The sequence below is a fragment of the Streptopelia decaocto genome (assembly GCF_964273445.1).
Source record: "Streptopelia decaocto genome assembly, chromosome: 1".
NCBI classification, from domain to species: Eukaryota; Metazoa; Chordata; class Aves; order Columbiformes; family Columbidae; genus Streptopelia; species Streptopelia decaocto.
Window position 1 is genome coordinate 48,151,019 of NC_138663.1, and position 14,407 is coordinate 48,165,425.

Sequence of the window (14,407 nt, forward strand, 5' to 3'; positions counted from 1 at the left end):
GCGCCCCGGGGCGCCCGATCCATCTCCTCGGCCGCAGCGGAGCCCCGCCCGGGCCCGCCGCGCTCCCGCGCCCGCTGGCGAGAAGCCACCAACGCGCCGCTGAGGCCCCCGCGGCTCCCACGGGGAGCTCAGCGCCGCCCGGCTGCCCTCGGGACAGGGAAGGCCGTGAGGCGACGCCGCCCAGGGCCTCCGGGGACCCGGCACAGCGGGTCCGCGCCCCCCGGGGCAGGGCAGGGCAGCACCGCGCCCCGCCGGACCGTTAGGGCGGCCCCACGAGGTCACGCCTCCCCTCACAACGCCGCCACCGCCCCCGGGACGGCCCCGGCCCCGCAGACGGGCTCCCGCCCGCCCCTCTCCTGAGGGATCGCAGCCTCTCCCGCCGCCGGGGGATCCCCGCCCCCGCCCTGAGGCAGTCCCCGACCCCGCCGGCAGCGGCCCCGGCACCCACGGGCGGGGGGACTCCCGGGGACGCGCTGCTTCGCCCCGCCCCGCGGGAGCTGCTCGTGGCAAAGTCACCGACCCCCGGAGCCCGCCGGGCTCCATCAAACGCCGCGGCCCCGCCCACCGACGTCATGGAAACAAGCGCGTCAGCCTCCCGCCCGCCAGTGGCGGCAGCGGGGGGGCGGGGCGAGGCGCGGGGCCCCGCCCCCGCAGGCGCCGTGCCTATCGCGGCCCCTCCTGCTCCTCCCCCATTGAAGACGCCGCACGTCGGGACCCCCCTTCCCCGGCCGCGCGAGGAGCCCTGTCACGTGACCGGCGCTCCGCAGGCGGCGAGGGGGTCGGCGGGGACCGGCGGCTGCGGCGCCGGGAGGGGAGGGGGGCGGTGGGAGCGAACAAGTGAGTGACCGCGGCGGGCGGGCAGGGTGGGCGGAGGAGGGAGGCGGGCGGATCGCTGCGCTCCGCTCCGCCCTGCCCGGTGGTGCCCGGCTCCTGTAGCGGTTGCTCTGCGGCGCTGGGGCTCGGCGGCGCGCTCGGCGCTGCCCGGTGCCTGCGGGGGGAAGGAGGCGGGCGGGCCCCGGGGAGCGGCGGTGGCGGCGGCGGGAGCGCCCGCCAGGAAGGCGAATCGCTGGTTCCTGCCGGTGAGGCGACGGGGGCGGGGCAGCCGTCCGCGCCCCCCCTCCTTCCTCCTCCTCCCCCGGCGCTCCCCGCGCCGGTGCCCTCTCCTTCCCTCCCCAATTCGGTCGCCGCTTTTCCCCCGCCCCCTCTCCCGTCCTCCTTCCTCCCTTCCCCCGCGGCCGCAGGGCGGGGGCGGCGCGGCAGGGCCGACCGGCCGTGGGGAGCGCGGGGACCTTGTGCGCTTCGGCGAGCGAGCGGCGGCAGGTTCACGGGCGCCTCGTCCTGGCCTGCGGCTGGACGGCGAGGTCGGCCCCGCGACGCCGAGGTAAGCACGGCGGCGGCGGCTCGGAGCGGATCTTCTCCCGACTGGGGCGAGCAGCGGCGCGGCGGCAGGTGCAGCATTGCTCCGCTTCGCTCCCGCCGCGGGGCTGCGGGCCATGGCCGGGCTCGCCCGGAGAGGCAGCGGGCGGCGCGGTTGGAGCAGCGGGGCGGCCGCAGCAGCGGAGCGGCTGGCGGGGCTGGGTGACCCGCTCCCCGGTTTTCGCCGGTTTTCCCCGCAGGTAACCGGAGCGCGTACCTGGCCGCCGCCGTTCAGCCAGGGCGCGGCGTGACCTTGAGGGCAGCGGATGCGGGGCTGAGGCTCGGAGGGAGTGCAGCCGCCGGGCGCGGCGCCGCCACACCGCCGCGGACCCCGCGGCCGGGCAGGGCCGGCACGCCGCGGCCCCGCAGCCCCCGGCGGGCGGGCGGGCGCGCACACGCCGCGGATTAAGGTGGTGCTCAGCCCTCGCCGCCCGCCGGGTTAAGTAGCCGGGATTAGCCTGCTGCGGCTGCACGACACCGACATCCCGGGCGCCTCTCCGCCGCCCCGCGGGGGCTGGGAGCCCGGCACCCGCGCAGCCTCCCCCGCCGCCGCCTCCTCCTCCCTCTCCCGCCCGCCGCGCCCCCGGGGCGGTGTTTTCGGACGCGGCTGGGTCGGACGCGGGTCTCCGTCGGAGCGGGCGGGCTGTTTTGATTTATCGATGCCTGGCCGGGCTGCTCATTGACCAGCGGGGAAGGGATGCGGCGCCCCTTGCGCCGCGGGTGAGCGTGGACCCGCGCGGGGCCGCCCCGCTCCGCGATGGAAAGCGCCTCGAACGGCAGCGGCGGTGTCATCCTCGTCCCGGCGGTGCGGGGAACCTATGGATGTGGCACCACGTGAGTTTGGGAGCCGGCCGAAGCCTCCACTGGGGGATGGCTGGCCGGCTACTGCTAGGCGCGGGAGGGAGCGCTCGCCGCTCACGGTGGAGCGGAGAGGGGCGGTGGGTGGACTGGTGTCCGCTCCGCCGCCTGCCCGGGCTTCCCGCCGAGCCCTTCGGACTGTCGAAAAAACGCGGAGGTCGGAAGGATTTAGGATTTCGGAAGGAAGGTCTCCTGGAAAGCCGACGGGTAGAGAGAGCTGGTCGCGTGGTCTTCAGCAGCGTTTCTGTCATCTAAATCCTTATTGATCTTTAAATGTGTGTTGTTGCCTTTTTTTTTTTTTCCTGTTTCACGTTTTAGACTCTATGAGAAGGGAAGGGGGAAAAGAAATATACACAGTAACAACATTCCGGGGGCTTTTTTTTTTTTTTTTTTTTTTTTGTAATTTGAAGATCCACACCACAGAAATCCTTAAAATACCTGTTATAAACAGCATTCTTGCATTTGTAACTTCAAGTGCTGAGGTTTTCTTCTCGGGGTCTGTTTAAAAGGAACTAGCGTTAATAACTTATTCTGTGTCTTAAACCGTCACTCTAAGCATGTGTTTGCACTGGTATCTGACTTAATAGTATTTTATGGATGACTAGCTAGATGAATATTCAAAGTGAGTCCCTTAACGTGTCTCTTCTCGGAAGCGAGTCCCAAGCCAAATGTGAAACATCTCTTGCATCATTAGCGATTGGCAATTTTGACTTGCTGGGGGGAGAAGCAGAGAATGCTTCTGGAAAACCACTGCATGTCCAAAGGCTGCTGCATCTTTAAAACACCCGTGGGTCCTAATGAATTTGGGTTGAAATAGTGTCTTTAGGTGTCTGAAAAGATCTTGGCTAGGTAACTTGCCAACTCTTGGTTGATAATACAATGTATTCAAAAGGTGGTAACCGTAGTTATAGGCAGTGCCTTTTTTTTTTTTTTTCCTGTTTGATGGAGCTCTTCAAGGATTTGTTCCAAACACCACAAATCGTGAATTCCAACAGAAGTAAACTTCTGTATCTTTAAACTATTGGCTCTTTTGGCAGGAATAGCTTCCAATGTACTAGGACTTTAATACTTATGGCATAATGAATGGAAACTCTCTCGGTGTCAGTGGAAAAACTGGTCACTGAATTCACTAAGGAAAAAAACTCGTATACTTAAATGTGAAATTTTTAGTCTAGAACAACTTCATTGGGTCATTTGGTGTATTGCTGTTTTTTCAGTTTGTTGTGATAACCTGCCCAGGTTGGGTTATCTGAAGAAAATTAGGATCCCGTGTTGTATACAGACACTTGCAGTATTTCCCAGTCAGTATTGCTATCTTTGCTGAATTGCAACATTATTACTTCAGTTCATTCAAAGAAAAATGCTACTTGTGATGTGGGTAACTAAAACAATACAAGTGAAAACTAAATTTAAAGGATATTGTGGCTGTGCTCTGTATCTGCAGACATATAGTGACTCACTATTGCATGTTAAGCAGACGTGTTTGGGAACTTAAAGCAGAAAACAGACCAGTGTCACATTAGCCCTGGGTGTACTGTGTATTGGTATCTTACAAAGTTGTGTTACATACAGATAACGATATAAGCAAAGGATCCCCATTTGTGTCATATACAATCAGCTAATCTGTGAGTGATGCTACCAATTAAAATTCTCTTCAGTCTAACCTTAGAATCTCATTTAGAAAGTGACTGTTTTGTGGACCACAACATAGAGAACTTCTGTCAGCTGTTAAAATTGACAACCTCTAAACCATGTTGTGGAAGCTTAACAGGAAGCTGAGAGACTTGTAAATGTTCTGCAACTCCTTCATGAAGGTCTAGTAATTACTTATTTTTCTTCTTTTACTGTTTGAGTTCATTCAGAAAAGAAGTGTATGATGAACTGGAGACAGTCAAAAGGTGAAGATATTAAGAAGGAAGAAACATAAGTTGGATCTGCTCGAAGACACCTCAAAACTGGATGCTTTGGAAGAATTAACTTTGCCAACATTTAAGATTTTAGATCTGGGGACTTAATATTAACTGACAAGTTCAAAATGGACGTGGCAAAGCAATCAATAACATACCATAGCAAGCAGGTCTCCCTTGACATAAGGGTGGACAAGATAACCTAAAGTATCTTCTAACTCAAATTTCTTCCATTAAGGTAGACTAAATATTAATGGCACTGAGCATTCTTTACCACTGAAATGTGACCTCAGTGATGTCTTTAAGCGTTTAAACTGTTTATTTTAATATACGTTATCTTATGTTTTTTTAAGAGGAAATAACATTAGTGCAACAAGCGTGCACATTTTGCTCAGAGTTCAAGTCAGGTTTCAGTTAGCAAAATTTAATATAATGCAGAATAAAGAACAGCCATGATTAGCCTAGTGCTAATGTAAATATCTTTCAAGAAATAAGTAATACTGCTTGAGCCTATGGCAGATTTTGTTATAGAAACACATGCTTATTTTCTTCCATAAAGCTCAATAAAATAGCAATAATATTCTTATATTTGTATTCTTTAGTATTCTCAACTTGTCTTAAAATAAATAATAATAATAAAACTTGTTAAAAGCTGCTGTTCAGGAGATAATGATCTTTGTAGAGTGCTTTAATTAAAAATTAGATAAAATCTAGAGGTTGCTATATTGTGTCTAAAAAGCTAAGAGTAACTCTGTCTACTGGCTTGCTCTAGTGTGTGCAACAGTCTCAAGTAGGTTTATTTTTTTATTCAAACCTATCAGATTTTCTCTTGAAGGTGTCATTTTTATTTCTCCTTACAAAGTCAACTGATTGAAGAACAGGGAGACATGGTGTGATACTGTTGCCTGTTTGAAAAAGAAAAGGGAACCTATGATGATTTGTGTAGAGGATGGATATTTCTCAAAAGTATTAAGAATGACTAATCTAACTCAAAATGTCTTGTCTTCAGATTTGTATTTATTCACTTCTAAATAACTCGCTAACATTTGTTTTCCCCTAGCTTTGGCTTCAAATAGTTGATAAGGCCATGCTCACTAACTGCACAGCAGAGTGATGAAAAATGAGGAAGGAAGGATTCTTTTGTTCGTGAAGCCCCCTCAAAAATGTATATCCATGTGTAAAAACTAAAAATGTGTTCAGCATCTCCAAAATAGGGCAGTTCCCTAGGAAAGACGGAAGGAATGATAGTAAGCAGTATAGAAGGAGGATTTCTAGGAGGTAATGTACAGTGAAATCAACAGGCAAAATATTAGACTATCCCATCTTGGAACAGTTGCACCTTTTCACACCAACTGTAACTTCAACACAAGAACATGGTATCATCCAGTTTGCCTTTCATTTCTGAAGTTTCAGGCTTTCAAATACAGTTTATAAAAATGAGTTTCTAGTTGTCATGACAGTTTTCACTTAATATGAACAGTAAATTTGAGGGATCTGCCTGTTCAGGCTATCCATATTCCAGTAAACATTATGAAAGAGTTTAAGATTTATAAGTGGCAGCAGAAATCAAAGTGCCAGATGACAGCAGGAGGTGTTTAATTTTGGTGAATTGCAAAGTAGGCATGAGGCTTTCTAAGTCGGTATTTCAAAGGTACGGTGGCAGAAGAAACGTAAAGAAAATGTAGGAGGCATTTTAAACCAAACCAAAACAAAAAAGCCAGAAATAGCTCTGAAAATAAATCCAAATTCTTTTTGTCCAGTAAGAGATAAGATGTAACATGCTGTTACAAGACAGACAAATAACATCTGCCTTGCTGTTGGAGAGGAATGGACTGAGGAAGAGGGTACATCCTCACCTTTCTGCTGTTTGCAACTGCACTGTGCAGTTAAGGAGTGCATGGATGCATTCTGAGGATGACAGAGTTTTGACAGATCTTTGGTGCTGGTCATTAAGTCTGGTGGGTTTTGCCACTTAAAACATGACCAGCCTCAGCACTAGGAGTAACGTTGGCTTATTGCTGGTTGTTTTCTGATATTGCTTTGGAGGAGAGAGGAAGGTAAGTTCCCACATGGCCTCTTACGTACAGTGAAATTCAGTGGTCTGCATGTCTCAGGTTTGGTTTTGGTTTTTTTTGTTTTTTTGTTTTTTTGTTTTTTTTTTTTAATATTGTTTACGAGCTGGATATGAGCACAGGAAACACCATGTTCTTAAAACACACTTCTGCGGAGCCTATCACTTGTAATCTGCTACCCTTACTTGTGCCCTTATATTCACAGAAAGATAAGGTGGCAGCAGGGAATACAACACTATTGGGTTCTGACCACTTGGTGTACAGTGTCTGTTCTGCAAGGAGGAGGCCTGGGATGTACTGTACTCTGCATAGTCGATAGCGACAAACCCCATCTCAAGGCAGAAAGGATGATTCAACCACTCTTGATTAAAGCAACTATCTAACTTCCTGGGATGCAAACCAAGGTTCACAGTGGTGCGCTCTTTCTCTGCTTGTCTTATGTCTTCAGTGAAACTCCAACTTCGGTATTAATTTTAAGATTTTGAATCTGAGATTATCTTATTGCCTTTACAATGCATGCAGCAGTGGAAGAAAAAAATCCAAGTTTTTTTTCTGGAATATTACAGATGTGCCCTTCCATAGAGATCACTCAACTTTTTTTGCACTTGCTACTTGACAAGTGGCTGGCAGCTTGTCCACATGGCTCTTCTGTGGCTATGCAAATATAAGGATTGTTGCTTGCGGTGTGTACTTTAACTTCCTGGACTACTGTATCTCTACTGAAATCAAGACATCTTGGGTCTTACATGATAGCAGATTTCTTAAAAAAAAATAGAGTAAAAATAAATATATTGCTGTATGATACAATAAACAGAATCTGAAAATCAGCTCAGAATATCTGTCTGGATTTCAAGCAAATAAAAAACAACTGATAGTTCCATATGAGGAAAGGAGGAAGAAGGGACATTAGCTGTGTTTGATGGAGTTTTTCCACTATAGAAAGAGATAGCCATAGTGCTATGATCTTTGTTGAAATAAGGAGCTTAGCCACAAGCAGCAAGGAAGACTTATACCTACTGCAAACTTTCTAGGAATACTTTTAGAATATTATTAAACATTCTGAGGATGGTCACTGTGACTTTCCCGAAGCCTGGAAAACATTTAGGTTTGTATGGTAGGTGTTTCAAGAGACAGGAGTCTTAAGTCCTGATCAGAAGACTTGCTCATTGCTTCCGTTAATATAAGATGCTTGATCGCTTTTTTTTAATATTCTCAAGTTATGGCACACTTGTATTATGGCCTTATAAAGCTGCTGTGTTGATCAGCATAATCAGAGAGACTGTGAGGATGGTGAGACACCTTCATTTGTACTTGCCTATTTGGCTTGTCAGCATGAGTGAAAAGTTTTATGGAGTGGCTGAGGTGGCCTGGTAGCCACTTTCATTTCCAGCCTGTCCTGGGCTGCTCAGTAACTTCCTCCTCCTCTGTGGCATCTCTGCTCCTTTACATCTACTCACTGCACCAGTAGATGATTTGTGTTACACAATCTTCATGCAGAGACTGGCCTTTCCAAGGCAAGAGGCAAAGCTTGTGTGAGGGAAGCAGCACGTGTCTTCGTATTGGTGGTGTGGGAATGTTCCTCTTGCTCAGTCATCATGTGAAACCATTCCCTAGAGAGTATTAACCTTTTCATGTAGAACTTGAAGTTTTTCTGACAGAAGAACTTGAAGTAATTCTGACAATATATTTGAGAGCTGTTTGAGTGTCAGTGTTCATGTCAGTCTTCAACAAATGGCTTTCCAGAAAAGATTTGGATCTATCCATTAAGATTTTTGCACTAAGTAAAATATTAAAGAATATTAAAACACATTAGCTATATGCCTAGGTGGTTTCTGATATTGCAGTGAAGGAAATGAAAAAGTGTGTGTCATATCATGCATTCAGACTTGCTTTCTGAGATTTTTACTTGGAAGAGACTGAGGAAATATTAACAAGAAATGGGTAGAAAAGATGATGGGTATGGTTAGCCCTTAAATTACCTGAGAAAGGGTGGTATTTTTAAACCTCTTCTGGCTATTTAGGTAGAGACTAAAGCAGAATCTTAATATGCATATTGAGCAGGAGTTTTTTCACTTCCATCTAGTGCTATCACTGTTGATGCTACACTTTAAATTGCTTTACATGGCCTGCCAGTTTTTCTTTGCTCAGGAATGAAGCTGGTGCAAAACTTAATGAAGCTTATGGAATACAGTATAAATCAATACTTAAATTAGAGCAGTGTCTATCAGTCCCACTCTGGTGAGTTTGTATGAAACATGAAGTGATTTAAACTGGCTGGCAGGATCTGTGGCAGACGGCTTTCAAATGCACATAGTTGAGACTGACATTTTGGGGAGCGTAGGGAAGGTGCTCTAACCACTAGCACAACTGCTTTACTTCTGCTTTATTAACAACTCAAATAATTTCAGCCTGTGTTCACTTCACCTCTGAAATCCATGTAACTAACAGTGACAATGATTTTCACATTCTTCAATGAGCTTGCGTTGCATAGTGAAATGTCTTAATATCTTCACAAAGTCTGATTTCAGACGTTTGGTAACAGGTTGATCTGGCTGTGGTGAATGCAGATCTAGTGGTTTGTTTCTAAGCTGGAGCCTGTATTTCTAAAGCAAGTTGAAAGAGATTTCATAATAAAGCACTACATTATCTAGGATTTGAGAAAAGCATAGTCTCTTACCTTTTAATTTTTTGTTTTGTGTGTGTGTTAGTTGGTTTCTATTAGTGGAGGCAGACATAGTGGAGCTATCCTTTAGATGGAGATGGCTGCTCATGGTGTATATTAGGTTACAGAAAGAGCTTTAGTATAAACATGCACTTTCAAAAATGAAATCCCAGTATATAAAGCAGTGGTACATACAAAAGATATCGTCTGCTTGCGAGTGAACAATTCACATGTGGCTTTCTTTTTTCCTTGTTGATCCTAGTGTTTCTGGGCACTGGAGAGCAGCACCTCAAATTGTATTACCAAAACTGTTCAGAAAAGGTTGTCTTGGTTATGCGAAGTCTGACACCCTAAAGCTGTGGTGTGAACTTAAGCTACCTCAAAGCATAGGAAATCAGTTTACCACATGGTAAAATAAAAGCAGTGGATGCTTGAGGGGAATACTTCATATTTTCTGGGAAGATACTATAGTAACATTTTTGGTAAGTGGACTGCTTACTCCAAAACTGAAATGCTGAATTTGCTTAGGTTCAAAAATATATGTTCTCATTCTACTGTCGAATCTAAAGCTAGAGAAGTGAATATGGAGGATAAGGCTATGTATATGAATCACAGAATCATTTTGGTTGGAAGAGACCCTCAAAATCATCAGGTCCAGCCATTGACCTAACACTGGTACTAAACCATGTCCTTAAGAATCTCATCTATGCATCTTTTAAACACCTCCAGGGTTGCTGACTCCACTGCTTCGCTAGGCAGCCTGTTCCAATGCCTGACAACACTTTCCGTGAAGAAATTTTTCCTAATACCCAATCTAAACCTCCCCTGGCACATCTTTAGGCCATTTCCTCTTGTCCTGTCACTTGTTCTTGGGAAAAGACACCTACCTCACTACAACTTCTTTTCAGGTAGTTGTAGAGAGTGATAAGATATCCCCTCAGCCTCCTTTTCTCCAGGCTAAACAGCCCCAGTTCCCTCAGCTGCTCCTCATAAGACTTGTACTCCAGACCCTTCACCAGCTTCATTGTCCCCTGAACGTCCTTCATTGCCTCCCTCAGTGTCCTCTAGCCCCTCAATGTCTTTCTTGTGGTTAGGGGCAAATATAACCATGGGCAATATGCTTTGAACTGGACAGAGTAAATACAAGTTACTTTGAGACACAGATCATAAAACAGGCCTGTTTTATTGGCAGCTCCTGATGGCAGCTGCCAAAGATCCCTCCTGTGTATTGCTGAGCCAGCAAAGTGAAATCACTCCCGAAGGGCTTTTCACTGCAACAGTTAGGAGTACCTGGAAATGGCAATGTGTGGCCAGTGTTGGGCTGTGGTGCTGGAGCTGTGGGTGGTCTGGATCCCTGGGGCTGAGGGCAAACAGAGAAGCTGGGGTTGCCTGTTGCCAGTCCACCTGCAGTGGGACTAGAGGAAGAGGTCAGTAGGAAAGGTGTTGCTATCCTCCTGGGTAGAGGAGCCTCAGTCAGCAATGGGGGTTCTCCTGTGCTGGTGAGGTCTAGCCCATGCTGAGCTGATTTAGCGAGAGCATGGCCAGCTAGTTGTTGCCCTCCATCGTGCTTGTGAGGCCACATCCAAAATGTTGTCCTGTTTTGCCCCTCTTCTGACAGAGAGAGGCCAGCAGAGGGTCACTAAGCTGTTTAAGGGCCATCCTGTGATGTGTGGGGAGAGACTGGGCAAGGTGGCTTTACTTAGCTTGGGAGAGAGAAGGCTAAAGAGGGACTCTGGTGATGGTCTTCAGTGGGGCTGCACAGAGGAGCTACAGCCAGGCTCTTCTTTTTCCCAGGGTGCACATGCGGGTGAGGAGAAGAGCTTTCATGATTGACTTGAGCTGGTGAGGCCTGTGCAGCACTGGAAGGGGCTTATCCCCATCACCTGTGTGACCTTCGAGAGGAAGTGGTGGTGTTGCCAATGTCTTCCTTGTCACCAATTCTCATCTGAGGCTGTCCCCTAACCTCAGGTGAACGTCCATGCTGGTGCTGGTCAGGGCACAGGACTGGACCTCCTGGCAGTAGCCTAGGTTTGGATTATCCTACACTAACTGTGAAACCACATCCTTCCTCTTGTGTGTGCCTGCTCTGCCATGGTAGTGCAGCTGCTTGATGTGTGAGTTCAGCCCACCTGACTGCGCTTAGTTTCAGCAGAGCAATCCTGACCACTTCTATAAACATCTTAAAAACTGAAACTGGTCACTCTGGGCCCTCTTCTGTTGTTGAAGAGACACGAGTGTGTCTAAGGTGAGATTCATGTGACTATTTTAGATTGTGTCCTACGTATCTAAATCTAATCTTTTGGCAGAGAAGTTATAATTCATCCATTGCCTATTAAAAACAAAACAAAAACAAACCTAAAGTACCTACCTTAGATATAGATGTTACCTATTTGGTCAGGTGAATCTTGCATGTGATGGGAGGAGTGTGAACTTTAAACCTGTGGAATGCAAACAGGCTTCAGAACTTCAGATCAGACCTGCAGATGGTGAGAGGAGAAAGGGGATGGTGAAGAGCGCAATTTCAGCATTGGCTTCTAAAAATGTTCTTGCATCTGCTGCATGCTGTCTGTTACTAACCATTGAAGTACTAAACTCAGGGACTGATAAATACTGGAATCAGTAATTGCTCAGCTGTGTACTAAGCGTAAGATCTTCAGTTTTTCAGGTTAAAAACTGAGATAACAACAGACCTCCCTCGATCCTTGAAGGCAGCTGTAGTAATTCTAAAGTGTAAAATTCTGTGGAATTTGCCATTGAAACTTATCCAAGAGGAAAAGTGCTCCAAGCATACTCATGTTTCAAGGGGCTTTTCAGTGCTTTTCCCCACCCTACCTATTCCATATAAATGGATCACGTTTTAACTCGCTTATTAGAAGTCTAATGTCAGTGTCTCAAATGTAAAGGGTATTATAAACATAATTATTTAGGAGCTTAATGAGGCTCTAGTTGCGGGATGAATTAGAGTTGTGGTATCATACTCAACCAATAAATTGCTATGTGATTTTTTTGCATTCACTTTGCTTATACCACCTGTTTATTACTTTGTAGTCATAAATTCAGTCATGTCTCTTGAAAAATGCATCTTTATTGCAAGCACGGTTTCACATCTGACTCAAGCAGGTTCAGTGTAGTTCTGTGCCCTGTGTTGATTTGGCACTGGTAATGGATTATCTGTGTGGCAAGGCTGGTTAGATAACCAGCTTTCCCAAAAAACAAGCATTTTTCCTATCTCACCAGCTTCTCATGTATCTATAGAAACTTAACTGATGTCACAAGAGACAGCAATGACTTGGGGAAGGGCAGGAGAATAAGAATGGTTGGGGCACATCCTGATACTTGGGCATCATCAAGTTTGTGATGGAAGATACAGGGCTTTTTCTGCTGCAGTTGCCCCACAAAAAAATACGGAATAGCCTGAGTGGAGTTCTGGGAACCAACCAGGCACAGCACACAGATAAGGAATGCTGCTGGAGCCCTGAATTTCAACAGCAAAACTGTGAGGTGGTCTCATTCTGTGCTAGAGGAGAAACTTTAGTCAGCTGTACCATATTCAACCATAAACTCTGTAAGATTGGAACCAGTATGGCTCACTTTGACTTATTCATTTAGTGAATCTACTATATGTAAATGAAGCTGAGAAGTGAACGCCACTTCCCTGTAGAAAGCAGGGAGCAGAAGGGGCCATCGAACTTCCCAAAGGGTGGTTCTATTGTCAAAACTTGAAACAAGTGAAGGCTAAATTCTGTGGCTACAGGCAAATTCTTCTTGGGTAGGTAGTAATCAAAATTAATGATTTGAGCTGTCAAATCTTCTTAAAGTTCATGTAAAGTTTAATATGATAGAAATGTATCTTTTCTTTTGCTGCAGGAGAGTGTTTTGCTCTTCATTTAGAGGAAATTTTGAGACTAAGGAGCCCATTATATTTGTGTAAGCTTTTTGTATACAAACTTTTAAATGGTGAAACTTATAAAACAGTCACCCAATAAAATAATTTGATAAATGAGTAAGATTGGCAAGTATTTTGTACTAGTTTAGCTTCTTCCCAACAAGTTGGGAAATACTGACTCTATTTGAGAAAAAAAAAAAAAAAAAAAAAAAAGTCTTGTCAAAATTTTGCAGTCTGAACAAACAAGGAGTGTCTGTTTGTGGAGTTTTTGTCAGAAAGGTATGTTGTCTCATGGTGGCCTAGAGCTTAGTGTTCACCTCCACAAGATGGCAAAAAGCTATCAATCTGCCTGCCTCAAGCCTGTTCTTCTTTCAACCTCTTTCAAACTGTTTCCACAGCCGTTGCTGTGTCAACACTGTTCAGTTGTAATTGCCAACTCCAAAGCAGGCTGATCAATGGAAATGCTAAATAAAGCAGGAGAGCTCTTGCCTCAGAGGATGTGTAAAACCAGATTTGCCAGTAGGAGCATGCCTCTGCAGATGCCAGCAGAAACGTTAGCTGTTACCTTCCAGTCCAACACCACGCCATCCATACCTTCCTGGCTCCTTTGCTTGTGGGTTGTCTTCAACTCTGAGTTTCTCAAATTTTCTTCCAGGTGAAGTTGCTTTTTAAGAAAAGAACACTCAAATGGGTTTAGCTTTTCTGAAACTGAAAAACAGCAGAATCCATAGGAATAAAAACTGTTGACTAGCTTGAACTGTACTTGTAATTTTTTTTTTTTTTGACATGTGAATCATCAGGATTATGGTACTTGTTAGTACTGTTAGAGTTGATCCTGCTGTTTTTGTCAGATACTAGACTTTGAGATATGACTGCTGGTTGGGAATCAGAAACAAAACATCAGCTCTGCTGGCCAGTGACATACATGTCAGTGAAAGCCTGAGGAAGTTCTTGGTGTGTTTTAAACTGACTGCATTACGTTTGTAGGCGCAGCTCTTTTAGTGCTTTCTTACTAGGTATCTTTTCCACAGCTTATAAGTAAAATGATGTCTGTACTCCCTCTGCTGGCTCTGCAAAAATAGCTTTCGTGAGTTTAAATAGTCGAGTAGCATCTCTTACAAATATGCCTGTGTGAAATTCTGAGATAAGAACAGTTTAATTAATGGAAGAAGGATTTTCCTGAAAAATGGGTCAACAAATAGTCACTGAAAGGTAATCAGGTGTCTCAGATGCTATCTCCTGCTATAATGGTAAACATTGGTGTTGTATATACCTTTGTAATTGTAGTCTGGGCTGTTTTAGTGTATCAACGATTGGATGGGCCTGTACAAATTAAGATAACAAATACTTGTACATATAGTCATATGTCTGAGCCCTATTTTTATAGGTATTGTGTGCTATACATACATAAAGAGGTATGACATCTGGAAGTCTTCCATGGGGGAATAGAACTTATCTTTCTATAACTTGCAGTGCTCTGTGCATTTATTTGCTTATTCTGAGACTACAGGCTTCTTCCTATGTGAAGAGATATGGAACATAAAAATTCTCAGCCAGAATGGAAGAAGTTCAGGCCTTGAATGAGGTCTTGGTATAGATAAGTATT

The 14,407-nt window shown here is 46.2% G+C and overlaps 1 protein-coding gene across 4 annotated transcripts in view; it reads left to right on the plus strand.

The window, feature by feature from the left end:
* Positions 1-729: 729 nt before the first annotated feature.
* Positions 730-14,407, plus strand: part of ATP2B1 (ATPase plasma membrane Ca2+ transporting 1) — a 65,305-nt gene continuing 51,627 nt past the window's right edge. The window contains exon 1 of one of the 4 annotated variants that reach the window (XM_082053402.1): positions 730-837. The gene's annotated coding sequence lies outside the window, so the exon portion shown is untranslated. Of the gene's footprint in view, positions 838-990; positions 1,080-1,105; positions 1,382-14,407 lie in introns of those variants that run through there. The other 3 variants (XM_082053401.1, XM_082053403.1, XM_082053400.1) reach the window with 3 other exon arrangements.